Here is a 20,000-nt window from a genome sequence, read left to right as displayed (position 1 = left end):
AAGGGCTCGAAACAAACCCTGAACCGCGCCAAGTACGAAAGGAACGGCGCGCAGTAGGGGTTTAAAACAAAGCTGGTCCCAAAATCGCGCCAAGTACGAAAGGAACAGCGCGGTCGAGACTCGGAAGAAAAAGCTTTCAAAGTGTCGTAGCACGATGCACACTGCTGTTCGTGTGGAACAAACGTGACTACCGTGCTGTACGGTGGAGTTCTGTGCGCAAAAGCGGCGCGTGTGTTTCTAAGCACCACAGCGTTGTGTCAAAAAAGAGGTGCCTGAGAGAAACGCATGCGACTGCCGTGCTTTGCGGCATAGCACCGTGCGCAAAAACGGTGCGCATGCAAGAGGTGTCAGAGCAAGCGAACTTGTGCCACGAGCAACAGGTCACTAAAAGCCTATAGATGACGGTGTTGGAGGAAAAGAAAAATATCGAGAAAGCACTGCGGTGTGCCGTGCGTAGGGACGGGCGCGCGTGCCACATGCCGCCGAAATATGGGTGTCGGAGAAAACAGAGTGCCGCGCGTAACGAAGGGCGCGCGTGTTACAGAGAGATATGCCCAAACGCATGAAAGTGTACGCAGGTGTCCTAAGGCAGTTTTTTTTTTTTTTTTCCTCATTTTGATGTCGCCCCGGCTGACGCGGTTTTCGTTTTTCCGTGCCGCCCCGGCTGACGCAGTTTTTGCGCCGCCCCGGCTGACGCGGTTTTTGCGCCGCCCCGGCTGACGCGGTTTTCGCGCCGCCCCGGCTGACGCGGTTTTCGCGCCGCCCCGGCTGACGCGGTTCGGACTTTGCACTTTTTGGCTCACCCCGGCTGGCGGCCCACTCACTCGATCGCCAGGTCTGTTTGCCCCGGTGGTTCCACCGCCAGGCTTAAGCGCGAACTTTTTTTGTTTGTTTTCTTTTGATTAAGCGCAAGCTTTTTTCTTTGTTTTCTTTTGATTAAGCGCGGGCTTTTTTCTTTGTTTTTTTTTTATTTCGCCCCGGCAGACGCGGTTTTTGCGCCGCCCCGGCTGACGCGGTTTTTGCCGCCCCGGCTGACGCAGTTCGGACTTAGCACTTTTCGGCTGTGCCTGGCTGGCGGCCCACTCACTCGATCGCCATGTCTGTTTGCCACAGTTTTCCCGGTGGTGCCGCACCCGGGCTCGCCCCGGCTGACGCAGTTTTCGCGCCGCCCCGGCTGACGCGGTTTCGTGCCGCCCCGGCAGACGCGGTTTTCGCGCCGCCCCGGCTGACGCGGTTTTTGCGTCGCCCCGGCTGACACGGTTCGGACTTTGCACTTTTCGGCTGTGCCTGGCTGGCGGCCCACTCACTCGATCGCCATGTCTGTTTGCCACAGTTTTCCCGGTGGTGCCGCACCCGGGCTCGCCCCGGCTGACGCAGTTTTCGCGCCGCCCCGGCTGACGCGGTTTCGTGCCGCCCCGGCAGACGCGGTTTTCGCGCCGCCCCGGCTGACGCGGTTTCGTGCCGCCCCGGCAGACGCAGTTCGGACTTAGCACTTTTCGGCTGTGCCTGGCTGGCGGCCCACTCACTCGATCGCCATGTCTGTTTGCCACAGTTTTCCCGGTGGTGCCGCACCCGGGCTCGCCCCGGCTGACGCAGTTTTCGCGCCGCCCCGGCTGACGCGGTTTCGTGCCGCCCCGGCAGACGCGGTTTTCCCGCCGCCCCGGCTGACGCGGTTTCGTGCCGCCCCGGCAGACGCAGTTCGGACTTAGCACTTTTCGGCTGTGCCTGGCTGGCGGCCCACTCACTCAATCGCCATGTCTGTTTGCCACAGTTTTCCCGGTGGTGCCGCACCCGGGCTCGCCCCGGCTGACGCAGTTTTCGCGCCGCCCCGGCTGACGCGGTTTCGTGCCGCCCCGGCAGACGCGGTTTTCGCGCCGCCCCGGCTGACGCGGTTTCGTGCCGCCCCGGCAGACGCAGTTCGGACTTAGCACTTTTCGGCTGTGCCTGGCTGGCGGCCCACTCACTCGATCGCCATGTCTGTTTGCCACAGTTTTCCCGGTGGTGCCGCACCCGGGCTCGCCCCGGCAGACGCGTTTTTTTTTTTCTTTCGCCCCGGCTGACGCAGTTTTCGCGCCGCCCCGGCTGACGCGGTTTCGTGCCGCCCCGGCAGACGCGGTTTTTTGCGCCGCCCCGGCTGACGCGGTTTTTGCCGCCCCGGCTGACGCAGTTCGGACTTAGCACTTTTCGGCTGTGCCTGGCTGGCGGCCCACTCACTCGATCGCCATGTCTGTTTGCCACAGTTTTCCCGGTGGTGCCGCACCCGGGCTCGCCCCGGCTGACGCAGTTTTCGCGCCGCCCCGGCTGACGCGGTTTCGTGCCGCCCCGGCAGACGCGGTTTTCGCGCCGCCCCGGCTGACGCGGTTTCGTGCCGCCCCGGCAGACGCAGTTCGGACTTAGCACTTTTCGGCTGTGCCTGGCTGGCGGCCCACTCACTCGATCGCCATGTCTGTTTGCCACAGTTTTCCCGGTGGTGCCGCACCCGGGCTCGCCCCGGCTGACGCAGTTTTCGCGCCGCCCCGGCTGACGCGGTTTCGTGCCGCCCCGGCAGACGCGGTTTTCGCGCCGCCCCGGCTGACGCGGTTTCGTGCCGCCCCGGCAGACGCAGTTCGGACTTAGCACTTTTCGGCTGTGCCTGGCTGGCGGCCCACTCACTCGATCGCCATGTCTGTTTGCCACAGTTTTCCCGGTGGTGCCGCACCCGGGCTCGCCCCGGCAGACGCGTTTTTTTTTTTTCTTTCGCCCCGGCTGACGCAGTTTTCGCGCCCCCCGGCTGACGCGGTTTCGTGCCGCCCCGGCAGACGCGGTTTTTTTGCGCCGCCCCGGCTGACGCGGTTTTTGCCGCCCCGGCTGACGCAGTTCGGACTTGGCACTTTTTGGCTGAGCCTGGCTGGTGGCCCACTCACTCGATCGCCATGTCTGTTAGCCACAGTTTTCCCGGTGGTGCCGCACCCGGGCTCGCCCCGGCTGACGCAGTTTTCGCGCCGCCCCGGCAGACGCGGTTTTCGCGCCGCCCCGGCTGACGCGGTTTTTGCCGCCCCGGCTGACGCAGTTCGGACTTGGCACTTTTTGGGCTGAGCCTGGCTGGCGGCCCACTCACTCGATCGCCATGTCTGTTTGCCACAGTCTTCCCGGTGGTGCCGCACCCGGGCTCGCCCCGGCAGACGCGTTTTTTTTTTCTTTCGCCCCGGCAGACGTGGTTCCCCCCCCCCCCCTTTTCGCTCGCCCCGGCTGACGAGGTTTTCGCGCCGCCCCGGCTGACGCAGTTTTCGCGCCGCCCCGGCTGACGCGGTTTCGTGCCGCCCCGGCTGACGCGGTTTTCGCGCCGCCCCGGCTGACGCGGTTTTTGCGTCGCCCCGGCTGACACGGTTCGGACTTTGCACTTTTCGGCTGTGCCTGGCTGGCGGCCCACTCACTCGATCGCCATGTCTGTTTGCCACAGTTTTCCCGGTGGTGCCGCACCCGGGCTCGCCCCGGCTGACGCAGTTTTCGCGCCGCCCCGGCAGACGCGGTTTTCGCGCCGCCCCGGCTGACGCGGTTTCGTGCCGCCCCGGCAGACGCAGTTCGGACTTAGCACTTTTCGGCTGTGCCTGGCTGGCGGCCCACTCACTCGATCGCCATGTCTGTTTGCCACAGTTTTCCCGGTGGTGCCGCACCCGGGCTCGCCCCGGCTGACGCAGTTTTCGCGCCGCCCCGGCTGACGCGGTTTCGTGCCGCCCCGGCAGACGCGGTTTTCGCGCCGCCCCGGCTGACGCGGTTTCGTGCCGCCCCGGCAGACGCAGTTCGGACTTAGCACTTTTCGGCTGTGCCTGGCTGGCGGCCCACTCACTCGATCGCCATGTCTGTTTGCCACAGTTTTCCCGGTGGTGCCGCACCCGGGCTCGCCCCGGCAGACGCGTTTTTTTTTTTTTCTTTCGCCCCGGCTGACGCAGTTTTCGCGCCGCCCCGGCTGACGCGGTTTCGTGCCGCCCCGGCAGACGCGGTTTTTTGCGCCGCCCCGGCTGACGCGGTTTTTGCCGCCCCGGCTGACGCAGTTCGGACTTAGCACTTTTCGGCTGTGCCTGGCTGGCGGCCCACTCACTCGATCGCCATGTCTGTTTGCCACAGTTTTCCCGGTGGTGCCGCACCCGGGCTCGCCCCGGCTGACGCAGTTTTCGCGCCGCCCCGGCTGACGCGGTTTCGTGCCGCCCCGGCAGACGCGGTTTTCGCGCCGCCCCGGCTGACGCGGTTTCGTGCCGCCCCGGCAGACGCAGTTCGGACTTAGCACTTTTCGGCTGTGCCTGGCTGGCGGCCCACTCACTCGATCGCCATGTCTGTTTGCCACAGTTTTCCCGGTGGTGCCGCACCCGGGCTCGCCCCGGCTGACGCAGTTTTCGCGCCGCCCCGGCTGACGCGGTTTCGTGCCGCCCCGGCAGACGCGGTTTTCGCGCCGCCCCGGCTGACGCGGTTTCGTGCCGCCCCGGCAGACGCAGTTCGGACTTAGCACTTTTCGGCTGTGCCTGGCTGGCGGCCCACTCACTCGATCGCCATGTCTGTTTGCCACAGTTTTCCCGGTGGTGCCGCACCCGGGCTCGCCCCGGCAGACGCGTTTTTTTTTTCTTTCGCCCCGGCTGACGCAGTTTTCGCGCCGCCCCGGCTGACGCGGTTTCGTGCCGCCCCGGCAGACGCGGTTTTTTTGCGCCGCCCCGGCTGACGCGGTTTTTGCCGCCCCGGCTGACGCAGTTCGGACTTGGCACTTTTTGGCTGAGCCTGGCTGGTGGCCCACTCACTCGATCGCCATGTCTGTTAGCCACAGTTTTCCCGGTGGTGCCGCACCCGGGCTCGCCCCGGCTGACGCAGTTTTCGCGCCGCCCCGGCAGACGCGGTTTTCGCGCCGCCCCGGCTGACGCGGTTTTTGCCGCCCCGGCTGACGCAGTTCGGACTTGGCACTTTTTGGGCTGAGCCTGGCTGGCGGCCCACTCACTCGATCGCCATGTCTGTTTGCCACAGTCTTCCCGGTGGTGCCGCACCCGGGCTCGCCCCGGCAGACGCGTTTTTTTTTTCTTTCGCCCCGGCAGACGTGGTTCCCCCCCCCCCCCTTTTCGCTCGCCCCGGCTGACGAGGTTTTCGCGCCGCCCCGGCTGACGCAGTTTTCGCGCCGCCCCGGCTGACGCGGTTTCGTGCCGCCCCGGCTGACGCGGTTTTCGCGCCGCCCCGGCTGACGCGGTTTTTGCGTCGCCCCGGCTGACACGGTTCGGACTTTGCACTTTTCGGCTGTGCCTGGCTGGCGGCCCACTCACTCGATCGCCATGTCTGTTTGCCACAGTTTTCCCGGTGGTGCCGCACCCGGGCTTGCCCCGGCAGACGCGTTTTTTTTTTTTCTTTTCGCCCCGGCTGACGCAGTTTTCGCCCCGCCCCGGCTGACGCGGTTTCGTGCCGCCCCGGCAGACGCGGTTTTTTGCGCCGCCCCGGCTGACGCGGTTTTTGCCGCCCCGGCTGACGCAGTTCGGACTTTGCACTTTTTGGCTGAGCCTGGCTGGCGGCCCACTCACTCGATCGCCATGTCTGTTTGCCACAGTTTTCCCGGTGGTGCCGCACCCGGGCTCGCCCCGGCAGACGCGTTTTTTTTTTTCCTTCGCCCCGGCAGACGTGGTTCCCCCCCCCCCCCCTCCGTCTTTCTTTTTGTTTTTTTTTTTCGCCGCGGCTGAAGTGGATTTTTCGGTGCCTCGACGCCCCGGTAGTCGCGGTTTTTCCGTTTCCGCACGGCCCCGGCTGACGCTGCTCGGTCACAGTCGCCTTTTGTGAGGATTGCAGACTTCTTGAGCGCGGGTGTTTTTTTTTTGTTGTTGTTGTTGTTTTATTACGCATTCGCTCCAGCAGACGCTGTTTAGACTTTTTGTTTCCTCTTTTATCCTGCGACGAGGTGACGAGGTTTATTCGGTGCCCCGCCGCCCCGGCTGAAGTGATTTTTCCTGTCCCGTGCCGCCCCGGCTGACGCGGTTGGGACTTCGCGTTTGTTCGGCCGCCACGGGTTTTGGCGCACTCGCTCGGTTGCTTGTTGTTGCCACTTGTTGCGAACCCAGGTTTCTTGAGCGAGCGCGGGCGTTTTTTCTTCCTTTCTTTCTTTGTTCTATGTGTTAGCGAATCGGCCTTTAATATCACACGAGGACTCACAACCAACAATTTTCAGTTTGAAGTGTAAAAAATCTGCAGGTGTTGACGTAACTGACTTGCCCCGTACCCTTGAGTACATCCATGAAGTTCTCGTAGTACTACTAAATCGCATTATTCCAAGTGGAGAAATTCCCATAAACTTGCAAACCTCTACACGAAAATCGGTGCGCGTGATAAAGTTGAAAATTATCGTCCGATATCAAATGTGCCTTCTATAACACAAATTCTAGGAAAAAAAAAAAAAACACTTGTTCGCCGTTTTCTGCGCCGTGACTGGCAGCACTCCGGCGAAGCGAAACGGGGTCGATTCGAGCACGATATCGGCGTCTTTCGACGTGCTCGCCGGCGACCGTCGCACGAGTACGTCGCACGAGCGCGTCTGCCGGGGCGCCGTTTGCGAAGCCGACGCAAAAGTGGGAACCGCCGCTCGGATGATCGCCGCTTTCGGCAGAGTGAGTGTTGGCACTCCGGGGAAGCGAAACAGCGTGAATGCGCCCACGAAATCGGCGTATTTTGAAGTGCCCGCCGGCGACCGTCGCACGAGTACGGTAAACCGCGTCAGCCGGGGCGTAGTTCGGGACGCCGACGAAAAAGTGGGAAGCGCAACTCGGATCTTCGCCGTTTTTGCAGGAGTGAGTGGCGGCCCTCCTGCGAGACCAAGAAGCATCGATTCGTGCACGAATTCGGCGCCTTTCGACGTGATCGCCGGCGACCGTCGCTCGAGTAGGGCAAACCGCGTCTGCCGGGGCGGGCTTCGGGACGCCGATGCGAAAGTGGGAAACGCTGCTCGGATGTTCGCCGTTTTTGGCCGAGTGAGTGCTGGCACTCGGGCGAAGCCAAACGGGGCCGATTACGGCACGATATCGGCGTCTTTCGACGTGCCCGGCGGCGACCGTCGCACGAGTACGGTAAACCGCGTCAGCCCGGGCGGAGTTCGGGACGCCGATGCGAAAGTGGAGAACGCCGCTCGGATCTTCGCCGTTTTTGGAGGAGTGAGTGGCGGCACTCCGGAGAAGCCAAGGAGCGCCAATTAGCGCACGATATCGGCGTCTTTCGACGCGCTCGCCGGCGACCGTCGAACGAGTAGGGCAAACCGCGTCTGCCGGGGCGGGGTTTACGACGCCGACGCAAAAGTGGGAACCGCCGCTCGGATGTTGGCCGTTTTTGGCAGAGTGAGTGCTGGCACACCGGCGACGCGAAAGAGCGCGAAAGCGCCCACGAAAGTGGCGTATTTGGACGTGCTTGACGGCGACCGCTGCAGGAGTACGAAAAACCACGTCAGCCGGGGCGAGCGACCCACGGCGGTCTGGGTGCTTATCGCTGCTATTATAGGGGCACCCCGGCAGACGCAGAAAAAAAAAATTTTTTTTCGACCTTCTTTTTTGCTGGTCGAGCTCGGGTAACCCAGGTCGCAATGGGAGCCGCGCACGAAAGCGGCGTCGCGAGACGCGTTCGCGGTCGCTAGTCGCACGAGCTCGGCAACCGCGTCAGCCGGCGCGGAGTTCGGGATGCCGACGGCTAAGTGGGTACCGCTGCTCGGATGTTCGCCGTTTTTGGCCGAGTGAGTGCTGGCACTCCGGCGAAGCGAAACGGGGCCGATTCGGGCACGATATCGGCGTATTTCGACGTGCTCGCCGGCGACCGTCGCACGAGTACGGCAAAGCGCGTCTGCCGGGGCGAGGTTTGCGATGCCGACGAAAAAGTGGGAAGCGCCGCTCGGATCTTCGCCGTTTTTGCAGGAGTGAGTGGCGGCCCTCCTGCGAGACCAAGAAGCATCGACTCGCGCACGATATCGGTGTCTTTCGACGTGCCCGCCGGCCACCGCCGCACGAGTACGGCAAACCGCGTATGCCGGGGCGGGGTTGGCGACGCCGACGCAAAAGTGGGAACCGCCACTAGGATGTTCGCCGTTTTTGGCAGAGTGAGTGCTGGCACACCGGCGACGCGAAAGAGCGCGAAAGCGCCCACGAAAGTGGCGTATTTGGACGTGCTTGACGGCGACCGCTGCAGGAGTACGAAAAACCACGTCAGCCGGGGCGAGCGACCCACGGCGGTCTGGGTGCTTATCGCTGCTATTATAGGGGCACCCCGGCAGACGCAGAAAAAAAAAATTTTTTTTCGACCTTCTTTTTTGCTGGTCGAGCTCGGGTAACCCAGGTCGCAATGGGAGCCGCGCACGAAAGCGGCGTCGCGAGACGCGTTCGCGGTCGCTAGTCGCACGAGCTCGGCAACCGCGTCAGCCGGCGCGGAGTTCGGGATGCCGACGGCTAAGTGGGTACCGCTGCTCGGATGTTCGCCGTTTTTGGCCGAGTGAGTGCTGGCACTCCGGCGAAGCGAAACGGGGCCGATTCGGGCACGATATCGGCGTATTTCGACGTGCTCGCCGGCGACCGTCGCACGAGTACGGCAAAGCGCGTCTGCCGGGGCGAGGTTTGCGATGCCGACGAAAAAGTGGGAAGCGCCGCTCGGATCTTCGCCGTTTTTGCAGGAGTGAGTGGCGGCCCTCCTGCGAGACCAAGAAGCATCGACTCGCGCACGATATCGGTGTCTTTCGACGTGCCCGCCGGCCACCGCCGCACGAGTACGGCAAACCGCGTATGCCGGGGCGGGGTTGGCGACGCCGACGCAAAAGTGGGAACCGCCACTAGGATGTTCGCCGTTTTTGGCAGAGTGAGTGCTGGCACTCCGGCGAAGCGAAAGAGCGCGAATGCGCCCACGAAAGTGGCGTGTTTGGACGTGCTTGACGACGACCACCGCAGGAAAACGAAAAACCACGTCAGCCGGGGCGAGCGACCCATGGCGGTCTGGGTGCTTATCGCTGCTATTATAGGGGCACCCCGGCAGACGCAAAAAAAAAAAAATTTTTTTCGACATTCTTTCTTGCTCGTCGACCTCGGGTGACCCAGGTCGCAGTGGGAGCCGCGCACGAAAGCGGCGTCGCGAGACGGCTTCGCGGTCGCTAGTCGCACGAGCTCGGCAACCGCGTCTGCCGGGGCGGAGTTCGGGACGCCGACGGCTAAGTGGGAACCGCCGCTCGGATGTTCGCCGTTTGTGGCCGAGTGAGTGCTGGCACTCCGGCGAAGCCAAACGGGGCCGATTCCGGCACGATATCGGCGTCTTTCTACGTGCTCGCCGGCGACCGTCGCACGAGTACGGCAAAGTGCGTCTGCCGGGGCGGGGTTTGCGACGCGTACGCAATAGTGAGAACCGTCGCTCGGATGTTCGTCGTCTTTCGCCGAGCCAGTGCTGGCACTCCGGCGAAGCCGAACGGAGCCGATTCGGGCACGATATCGGCGTCTTTCCACGTGCTCGCCGGCGACCGTCGCACGAGTACGGTAAACCGCGTCAGCCGGGGCGGAGTTCGGGACGCCGATGCGAAAGTGGGAAGCGCCGCTCGGATCTTCGCCGTTTTTGGAGGAGTCAGTGGCGGCACTCCGGTGAAGCCAAGGTGCGCCAATTCGCGCACGATATCGGCGTCTTTCGACGTGCCCGCCGGCCACCGTCGCACGAGTACGGCAAACCTCGTCTGCCGGGGCGGGGTTTGCGACGCCGACGCAAAAGTGGGAACCGCCGCTCGGATGTTCGCCGTTTTTGGCAGAGTGAGTGCTGGCACTCCGGCGAAGCGAAAGAGCGTGAATGCGCCCACGAAAGTAGCGTATTTGGACGTGCTTGACGGCGACCGCCGCAGGAGTACGAAAAACCACGTCAGCCGGGGCGAGCGACCCACGGCGGTCTGGGTGCTTATCGCTGCTATTATAGGGGCACCCCGGCAGACGCAGAAAGAAAAAAAAAAAAAATGGGGACATGGCGTGCGTCACCGTGCGGCTTCGCAGCGTTGCCGAAGTCGCCGAGCCCTTCGACTGAGCCGAACGGCGGACAGGGAACGTTGGTCGGCCGTTCTAACCTGTCGGTGCCACGCCGAGACGTCGTTAAGGAAAACCGCGTCGTGGGCCTCTACGACGCCGTCGAGTCGTTGTACGTTTGGTGTCCAGCGTGTCGGCGGCGAGTAGCGGACACGTCGTTCACGACTTCGGTCTTTCGCAGTCGACGCGAACTTGCGGAGAGTCGTGGTGCCTCACGTTTTCGGCAGAAACCGCGGCGGAATTTTCCCGTGCGTGCGCGCACGACCTCGGTGCTGTGCCGTCAGCGTAGTGTTGCACAAACTCGTGGCCTACCCAAGGTGCGGTACGTTTGCGGCCGTATCCTCGGTGGGAATTTCGTGAGTAGGGTCGCAAATTCTACGACCTCGGCCGGTTTGAGAGCGACGTAGACTTGTGGCACGCTCAACGTGCCACACGTTTCGGGGCACACCCGCGGTGAAATTTTCTCGAGTACGCTCGTATTAGTGCCCAAGGAGGTCTGGGTACTTATCGCTGCTATTATGTGGGGGTTCTCGTGAGCGGCGTACGCGAAAGCGACCGGGTGTCTGATATGCGGCGGGCTTCGGCCTCGTCAAGCGTGTCCTCGGGTCTGCTCCAGGGGAATCCACGGCAGTCGTCTGCAGCCTCATCCGCTTGATGCGTTAGGGGCTGGTTGTCGGACGGTGCCGTTTTACCACGATATCGAGGTGTGTTCCGTGTCGTCCTCGGGCGATTCAGATGCGAAAGCGCCGAAGACGCGGGCGTGACCCGTCGTCTGGCGGCTTTGCAGTCTCGGCTCCGTTGCTAGTTCCGGCCGGTCCACCGACAGTGCAGCGGGCTTGGGCAACCCGCACGGCGCGACCGAGTCGATGCAACGAAAAAGAGCGAGCATGAACGTGCTTCTTGCCGCACGGCTCCCACTCGTCTTTCGGGAAGGTTGTGCCGTAGCGAGCTCGAACGCCGTCATCTCGGAGTGCAAAATAAGCGTGTTGGGGCGCCTGAAGGTGGCCTCCGCCGCACACAGACTGCGTCCGGCCCGCCGAAGGCGAGGACGGACGCGCAGTCGAACGATTACCTGGTTGATCCTGCCAGTAATCATATTGTTACGGAGCTCGCAAACACACGGAAGAGAGGAATGAGCGTATTTCCTATATTTACATGCCAAAGTGACGCTTCAGAGCTGCCAGTCTCTCGCGCGGCGAGTCCACTTCTTTTTCATCGAACTGTTGTCCACGACGGTAGAGCCATGCCCACTGCCTCGTAATATCACCCCCGGCGAACAAAGCGCCGTCACGGCGCCCCTAAGTCAATCAGGACTGGCAGTATAGTAGGGCTTTAGGCGCGACACATGAACAACATCAGTAGATGGTGTAGCAGAGGATGAGTGCGGTTGAACGGGAGTGATGAGGTAGTCGACGTCGGTGACCTTGCGGAGAACTTTGTAGGGTCCTGTGTATCGTGGGAGGAGCTTCTCGCACAAACCTTCACGTCGATACGGCGTCCAGAGTAGGACAAGAGAGTCATCAGGGTAGTCAACGTCGCGGTGCGAGTCATCGTAGCGGACTTTTTGTGCGGCCTGAGAAGCACTGAGCCGAGTGTGCGCGATTTGGCGAGCGACGCGGGCTCGAGAAGCAGCGTCCTGCGCATACACCGTTGGTTGGATAGTAGCAGAAGGAAGGAGTGTGTCGGATGGCAACGCAGGGTTGCAGCCGTACAAAAGAAAGAATGGAGAGTAGCCGGCGGTGTCATGTCTTGACGAATTATATGCAAATGTAACGTAGGGGAGCGTTGCGTCCCAGTCACGGTGGTCAGCAGAGACGTACATAGACAACATGTCTGTAAGAGTTCGGTTGAGACGCTCCGTGAGACCGTTAGTCTGGGGATGGTAGGCAGTAGTAAGGTGATGTTCGGTAGAGCAGCTCCGGAGGATTTCGTCGATAACTTTTGCGAGGAAGCAGCGGCCCCGATCCGTCAAAAGCTGGCGCGGAGCTCCATGCCGCAGAATGACGTCATTTAGGAGAAAGTCTGCGACGTCTGTAGCGCAGCTAGTTGGCAATGCACGAGTTATCGCGTATCTGGTCGCATAGTCGGTTGCGACAGCGATCCACTTGTTGCCTGACACGGACGTCGGGAAAGGTCCGAGCAAGTCGAGGCCGATGCGGAAGAATGGTTCCGGGGGAATGTCGATAGGTTGGAGCAGGCCAGCCGGACGGAGAGCAGGACGTTTCCGACGCTGGCAGCGCTCGCAAGCAGCGACATAACGGCGCACAAATTTATACATGCCAGGCCAAAAGAACCGTTGCCGCACGCGGTGATAGGTGCGTGAAAAACCCAGGTGTCCCGCCGTCGGTGCGTCATGCAGATGTTGAAGAATAGTGGCACGCATGTGTTGGGGAATAACTAACAAATATTCCGGGCCATCAGACTTCATGTTGCGACGATACAGAATGTCGTTGCGAAGGACATATTGACGGAGAGAAGGGTCGGAATGTCCTGAAGATACTCGCTGAATGACCTTCTTGAGGGTTGCGTCCCGGCGCTGCTCTGTGCCGATGTCGTGCAAATCAGATATGGCGAGCACACAAGAATCGCCTTCATGGACAGCGAGGTTAGCAGGGTCCACCGGATAACGCGAGAGACAATCAGCATCTTGGTGCAACCTGCCCGACTTATAAATTACGTCGAAGTTATACTCCTGGAGACGTAGAGCCCAGCGACCTAGGCGACCAGTTGGGTCCTTGAGCGACGACAGCCAACACAGAGCGTGGTGGTCCGTAATAACTGAAAACTCGCGGCCATACAAGTAGGGGCGAAATTTCGCTACAGCCCAGACCAACGCAAGACACTCGCGCTCTGTTATCGAATAGTTTCGCTCAGATGTGGAGAGAAGGCGGCTGGCATACGCAATAACACGCGTTTGGCCTCCCTGGTGTTGAGCGAGGACGGCGCCGATTCCGTGAGCACTGGCGTCTGTGCGTACTTCAGTCGTCGCAGACGGGTCAAAGTGAGCCAGTATTGGTGGTGAAATGAGCAGGTCGATCAGCGTGGAAAACGCAGCTGCTTGGTCTTGGCCCCACGAGAAGGGCACGTTCTTTTTGAGAAGATCAGTTAGTGGTCGTGCAATTGTAGCGAAATCGCGTATAAAGCGGCGGAAGTACGAGCATAAGCCCACAAAACTCCGAACATCTTTGGTTGAAGAAGGCAGAGGGAAATTCTTGACAGCGCTAATCTTGTCAGGGTCAGGTCGGACGCCAGCAGCACTTACAAGATGACCAAGGATCGTGATTTGTTGTCGGCCGAAATTGCACTTTTTCGAGTTCAGCTGGAGTCCTGCTCGACGAAAAACGGCTAAAATGGTCGACAAACGAGTTAAGTGAGTTTCAAATGTTGGGGAAAAAACAATCACATCGTCGAGGTAGCAAAGACAGATGGACCATTTATAACCACGAAGAAGAGAGTCCATCATGCGTTCGAACGTTGCCGGGGCGTTGCACAGCCCAAAAGGCATAACCTTGAACTGATAAAGGCCGTCCGGTGTGATGAAGGCAGTCTTTTCTCGGTCTAAGTCGTCGACAGAAATTTGCCAGTAGCCCGAACGCAGATCAATAGATGAGAAGTATCGCGCGCCATGAAGGCAATCAAGGGCGTCGTCGATTCGTGGCAGCGGATATACGTCTTTGCGGGTTATCTTGTTCAAGGCACGGTAGTCAACGCAAAATCTCCAGCTGCCATCCTTCTTTTTCACTAAAACAACAGGTGACGCCCATGGACTTGAAGAGGCCTCTATGACTCCTTTGGAGAGCATTTTCTCGACTTCTCGTTGTATGACCTGGCGTTCGGACTGGGAAACACGATACGGTCGCCGTCTAACAGGATTAGCATCGCCGGTATGTATTTGATGACGCACGAAGGACGTTTGCCCTAAAGGGCGGTCATCGAAGTCGAAAATATCTCGGTAGGTAGTCAGAACGTGGTGAAGTTGCGCCAACTGACAGGGCAGAAGATCAGGGGCGATCATCATCGTGATTTCGTCGCTAGGTGCGTTTGCTCGGCTGGCTGCAGTAGGGGACGAACAGTCTTCAGGGTCCAATGCCACGATGCTACATGCATCAAGTGGGGAAACGTGGGCTAACGAAATGCCTTGCGGGAGAACTTGGGTCGAACTACTGAAGTTAAGGAGCGGAAGCTGAACGTAGTTGTCCACAATAGTCACGATTGTATGCGGCACAGCAACACTTCGAGCCAAGAGCACATCCACCAATGGAGACACTATGTAGTCACCGTCAGGAAGAGCTGGTGATATCGTTAAGGCAACACACGTGGTGGCTTGCGGTGACAGCCGAACATAATCAACAGCGCACAAGCGGTGTGACGGTGAGGACGGCACAGGTCCAAGTCGAGGCAGTTCAAGTTGAAGAACGCCGGTTGCACAGTCGATGAGAGCAGCATGGGTGGACAAGAAATCTAAACCAAGAATTAGGTCATTTGGGCACTGCTCAATAACTGCAAAGAGAACAGATGTGGGGTGATCGGCGATAGTGATGCGTGCTGTGCACATTCCTGTGATGGCAAGACTTCTTCCGTCGGCGACACGAATAACGCCAGGGGCAGCCGGTGTGAGCACTTTCTTCAGGCGGCGACGAAGTCGGGCACTCATCACAGAAATATGCGCCCCAGTGTCAACAAGTGCAGAAACAGTCAGGCCGTCAACGTCGACGTCGATCAAATTTCGTCGTGTCGGCAGTACAAGGAGAGGATTTGAGGTCGGTACCGAGGATGCAGCTTCACCTCCAAGAGCTGCACCGCTTAGTTTCCCTGGTGAGAATTGAGCGGGGAGGTCGGGCGTCGTCGTAGAGGAGAAGGGGACGACGGGCGACGTCCTGGCGGCGAACGAGACTGGTGACGTCGAGGCGACGGTGAGCGGCTGTGCTGCGTTTCAGGGGCATCGCAGGCGTAGGAATCGACGGGCAGAGGCCGGCGGTAGTTGTCGGCGATCGGCTCAGGAGGTTGGAAACGACGGTAGCTATCGGTGCGGCGAGCAGTGTTATACTGGTTTCGGGACGAAGACCAATGGTTGTGGCAATACCGTGCGACGTGACCTATGCGGCGGCAGTTAAAGCAGATCGGCCGATCATCCGCAGTTCTCCATTCGGCCGGATTGCGAGAGCGTGGATAGGACCTTTCTTGGGGTGGTGACCTGGGGCGAGGCGGCGACCTTGAACGGAAGCCAATTGGTCGAGACTGAGCAACGGCGCAGACATCGAAGCCCAAATTGCTCAGTTCTTCCCGCACAATCGACTGTACCAAGCAAACCTGAGGTACTTGCAAATCGACGTGGCCGTTGGCGGGAAGAGTAGGTGTAATTGCTTCGATTTCCCGCCGGACAATTCGCGTAATTTCAGACGCTGGTGAAGACTGCCGATGGGAGGACAGTCCATCTTCGCAGGAGGACGTCGCTGCGGTGTTCGGCAGTCGAGTAAATGATCTTGAAATCCGCCTGCTTTTGGCCAGTTCAAAACGCCGGCATTCCTCAATAATTTCGTCGACGGTCGCACAGTTCCGGCACATTAGCAGGTTGAACGCGTCGTCCGCTATGCCCTTGAGGACGTGGCCAACCTTGTCAGACTCCGACATGTCGTTGTCAACTTTACGACATAGAGCCAGCACGTCCTGTATATATGAGATATACGGCTCTGTGGACGTCTGAGCACGTATAGACAACTCCTTCTTTGCAGCCGCCTTTCGACCGATGGGCTTCCCAAATAAGTCGCGAAGCTTTTCCTTGAAGGTGTCCCAACTGCCGATCTCCTCCTCATGGTTCTCGTACCAGACTTTGGCCGTGCCTTTCAGGTAAAACAGCACATTGGCCAGCATAAGAGTCGGATCATACCGGTTGAGAGCACTGGTGCGTTCGTAGTCGGCTATCCAGTCGTCGACATCAACTTGGTCCGTACCGCAGAACGTTCCAGGATGCTTCGGATGCGTCAGCACGTACGTGGGTGGGGGTGGGGCCAGTGGAGGCGTTGCCGTGGATGGTGCGGGCGTCGCCGAAGCCGATGGAGAGGTGGCCGTGGGATCAGTCCCGTGTTCCATCACGGAAACTCCGATTTGACGACCACTGCGGAGCTCCGTTGTATGGCGCTTCGTTACCCAGCACTCCCACCAATTTGTTACGGAACTCGCAAACACACGGAAGAGAGGAATGAGCGTATTTCCTATATTTACATGCCAAAGTGACGCTTCAGAGCTGCCAGTCTCTCGCGCGGCGAGTCCACTTCTTTTTCATCGAACTGTTGTCCACGACGGTAGAGCCATGCCCACTGCCTCGTAATAATATGCTTGTCTCAAAGATTAAGCCATGCATGTCTAAGTACATGCCGAAATAAGGCGAAACCGCGAATGGCTCATTAAATCAGTTATGGTTCCTTAGATCGTTTCTTCCTACTTGGATAACTGTGGCAATTCTAGAGCTAATACATGCAGTGAGCCTGGAGCCCTTTGGGTAACGGGTGCTTTTATTAGACCAAGATCGATCGGGTTTCGGCCCGTATTGTGTGGTGACTCTGGATAACTTTGTGCTGATCGCATGGCCACGAGCCGGCGACGTTTCTTTCAAGTGTCTGCCTTATCAACTTTCGATGGTAGGTTACTTGCTTACCATGGTTGTTACGGGTAACGGAGAATCAGGGTTCGATTCCGGAGAGGGAGCCTGAGAAACGGCTACCACATCCAAGGAAGGCAGCAGGCGCGCAAATTACCCACTCCCGGCACGGGGAGGTAGTGACGAAAAATAACAATACGGGACTCTTTTGAGGCCCCGTAATTGAAATGAGTACACTCTAAATCCTTTAACGAGGATCAATTGGAGGGCAAGTCTGGTGCCAGCAGCCGCGGTAATTCCAGCTCCAATAGCGTATACTAAAGCTGCTGCGGTTAAAAAGCTCGTAGTTGGATCTCAGTTCCAGACGAGTAGTGCATCTACCCGATGCGACGGCTCGGACTGAACATCATGCCGGTTCTTTCTTGGTGCACTTCATTGTGTGCCTCGAGATGGCCGGTGCTTTTACTTTGAAAAAATTAGAGTGCTCAACGCAGGCGAGTCGCCTGAATAAACTTGCATGGAATAATAGAACAAGACCTCGTTTCTGTTCTGTTGGTTTTTGGAATACGAGGTAATGATTAAGAGGGACGGACGGGGGCATTCGTATTGCGGCGCTAGAGGTGAAATTCTTGGACCGTCGCAAGACGAACTACTGCGAAAGCATTTGCCAAGAATGTTTTCATTGATCAAGAACGAAAGTCAGAGGTTCGAAGGCGATCAGATACCGCCCTAGTTCTGACCATAAACGATGCCAACCAGCGATCCGCCTGAGTTACTCAAATGACTCGGCGGGCAGCTTCCGGGAAACCAAAGTATTTGGGTTCCGGGGGAAGTATGGTTGCAAAGCTGAAACTTAAAGGAATTGACGGAAGGGCACCACCAGGAGTGGAGCCTGCGGCTTAATTTGACTCAACACGGGAAAACTTACCCGGCCCGGACACTGGGAGGATTGACAGATTGAGAGCTCTTTCTTGATTCGGTGGATGGTGGTGCATGGCCGTTCTTAGTTGGTGGAGCGATTTGTCTGGTTAATTCCGATAACGAACGAGACTCTAGCCTATTAAATAGGTGCGGGGTTCCCAGCACCTTACAACCTTCTTAGAGGGACAAGCGGCTCCTAGCCGCACGAAACAGAGCAATAACAGGTCTGTGATGCCCTTAGATGTCCGGGGCCGCACGCGCGCTACACTGAAGGAAGCAGCGTGTCTTTATCCCTGTCTGAAAAGACTGGGTAACCCGTGGAACTTCTTTCGTGATTGGGATAGGGGCTTGCAATTGTTCCCCTTGAACGAGGAATTCCCAGTAAGCGCGAGTCATAAGCTCGCGTTGATTACGTCCCTGCCCTTTGTACACACCGCCCGTCGCTACTACCGATTGAATGATTTAGTGAGGTCTTCGGACCGATGTCCGGCGCGGCCTTTCGGTTGCGCCGGTCTGTTGGAAAGATGACCAAACTTGATCATTTAGAGGAAGTAAAAGTCGTAACAAGGTTTCCGTAGGTGAACCTGCGGAAGGATCATTAACGGATTGTGAAGGGTGAGCGCCTCAGCTGCGTCTGCGCCCGACACTTTCTGCCGCTGACCCCGTTTGGACGCGGGGTCGGCTTTTCCCCACGGGGCTGCCTGAATGTGGAGCGGCACCCCGTGACAAATTGTTGCGCCCAGCGGACGCCAACACCGCGACCTTGGACGGTCGGCCAGGTGGCGGACGCGGGTACAAACGGCGCAACGCACTCATAGGTCGGCTTTCGACCCGCCACTGCACCGTGGCTCGAAGCGCTCGAAATGCGCGACCCGACCGCTGCGGGACCGCCTAGTACTGTAAACAGGAGCGGCGGAGCGCGAACGGCGAGTCGTGGTTACGTCGGTAGAAGGCGAGGCTGCGCGTTCCCGAAACGCCAGCCGAGTGCCCTCCCGACCGTTCGAGCGTGCAAGAACGAGACCCGACAATCGCGCGGCGACTGCCAAGTACGAGAGGAACGGCACAAGCGTCGGCGGTCGGTCAAGGAACTGGCGATGTGACGGGTCCGCTGTGCACCAGTGCATACCGTCCCGCCGTCCGCGGCAAGCGCCTCCGCGTCCTCGGGTGACGGAGGCTGCCGGTCGGTTCTTGCAGGCGAGGGATCTCGCTGGCACCGGTTCGCGTTGACGCGCGGCCGGTCATGGCACGGCGATGCGACGGCCGAGGTGCGCAGTACTCGATGGAGGAACCGCACGCTCCGATGACCGTCCCGCCCTCCGCGGCGTATGCGTACCGACCGTAATGGTTGCAGCAGCGCCGGCCGGCTTTTGAATTCGCCACACGAAACACGGTGCGAGATCGCGGTTAGGGGAGCGTCGACGTTGCCAGGCGTTTTGCTTGCTGCCGAGGGAAAGGCGGCACGGCCACGTCGCGCTCGTCGCGATTAGCGGGTCTGCGCGCTTTGGGAAGGTGCCGCAACGACTTGCCGAAAGAGGAAGCACGGAAGAACGAGGGACTTGGACGTCCCGACAATTGAACGCACTTGCGGCCAGGCCCTTGCTGGCTTCGTTCTTCCGCCTCGAGTAGGCTCGTACGCGGCTCCGGCGCCGAAAGTGGTCCTTGGCACCGACTTCGGTGGACGTGGGAAGTGCCGCGCAAGTACGGCGCGCCTGGCTCCACCTGTTGGCTAAAGTAGGCAGCCGGATCGGCATTTTGGTGTGCGGTGGCAAACCGTGGATGCGAAAAAAGCTTGTGCGATTTCGTGGAACAAAAAGCGGGGGTCCCCCTTTTTATGCGGAGGAGACCGACCCGCCTGCCGTGGTGAACCGCGACGCCACGGTAAAAACGGGAGAGGCTTGTCGATGGGACCGTGCATCCCGCGCTCCACGGAGGCCGGGAGGCGGCCGCCCGAGGAAATGTGTAGCCGTCGAGGCCCGCATCTGCGTGCACTCTTATCCAAATGGGTGTACCGCAGGCATTTTCTGGTTAGGCGGGCCAATGAGAGCGAGCACACAACGATACCTACGGGTCCGGCTTGGAGAACCGGCTTCGACGCCTCCCGAGTATTTATAGAGGGGTGGACCACGAAAGCACTCGCAAGTAGCGAAAGCGAAACGCCGTCCGAAACACACCGTTTGCTCGATTTGCGGCAGCCGAAAAAGGCGCGGCAGAGTTTTGGAGTCCAAGCGTGCGCTGAAAAGCGCCCTTCTTGGCCACTGTTTGGCCGAGTGCCAGAAACGTTTGGTTTTGACTGTACGGAATTGAACAAACACTTTTTCACGACTCTAAGCGGTGGATCACTCGGTTCTCGGGTCGATGAAGAACGCAGCCAGCTGCGAGACTTGGTGTGAATTGCAGGACACACTGAGCACTGATTCTTTGAACGCACATTGCGGCCTTGGGTCTTCCCTTGGCTTCGTCTGTCTGAG

At 59.6% G+C, this 20,000-nt stretch overlaps 2 non-coding genes across 2 annotated transcripts in view; both read left to right on the top strand.

The window, feature by feature from the left end:
* Positions 1-16,328: 16,328 nt before the first annotated feature.
* Positions 16,329-18,133, top strand: LOC142794356 (small subunit ribosomal RNA). Its single transcript, XR_012892276.1, has one exon. It is a non-coding gene; the product is annotated as a small subunit ribosomal RNA (ribosomal RNA).
* Positions 18,134-19,852: 1,719 nt separating this feature from the next.
* Positions 19,853-20,000, top strand: part of LOC142794360 (5.8S ribosomal RNA) — a 153-nt gene continuing 5 nt past the window's right edge. Inside the window, exon 1 of the ribosomal RNA XR_012892279.1 lies at positions 19,853-20,000. This exon is cut by the window's right edge and continues 5 nt beyond it. This is a non-coding gene — a ribosomal RNA (5.8S ribosomal RNA).

This window comes from Rhipicephalus microplus, unplaced genomic scaffold, assembly GCF_043290135.1.
Source record: "Rhipicephalus microplus isolate Deutch F79 unplaced genomic scaffold, USDA_Rmic scaffold_404, whole genome shotgun sequence".
NCBI classification, from domain to species: domain Eukaryota; kingdom Metazoa; phylum Arthropoda; class Arachnida; order Ixodida; family Ixodidae; genus Rhipicephalus; species Rhipicephalus microplus.
Note: the sequence above shows the minus strand (reverse complement) of the source record. Positions and strands in the feature narration are given on the sequence as shown.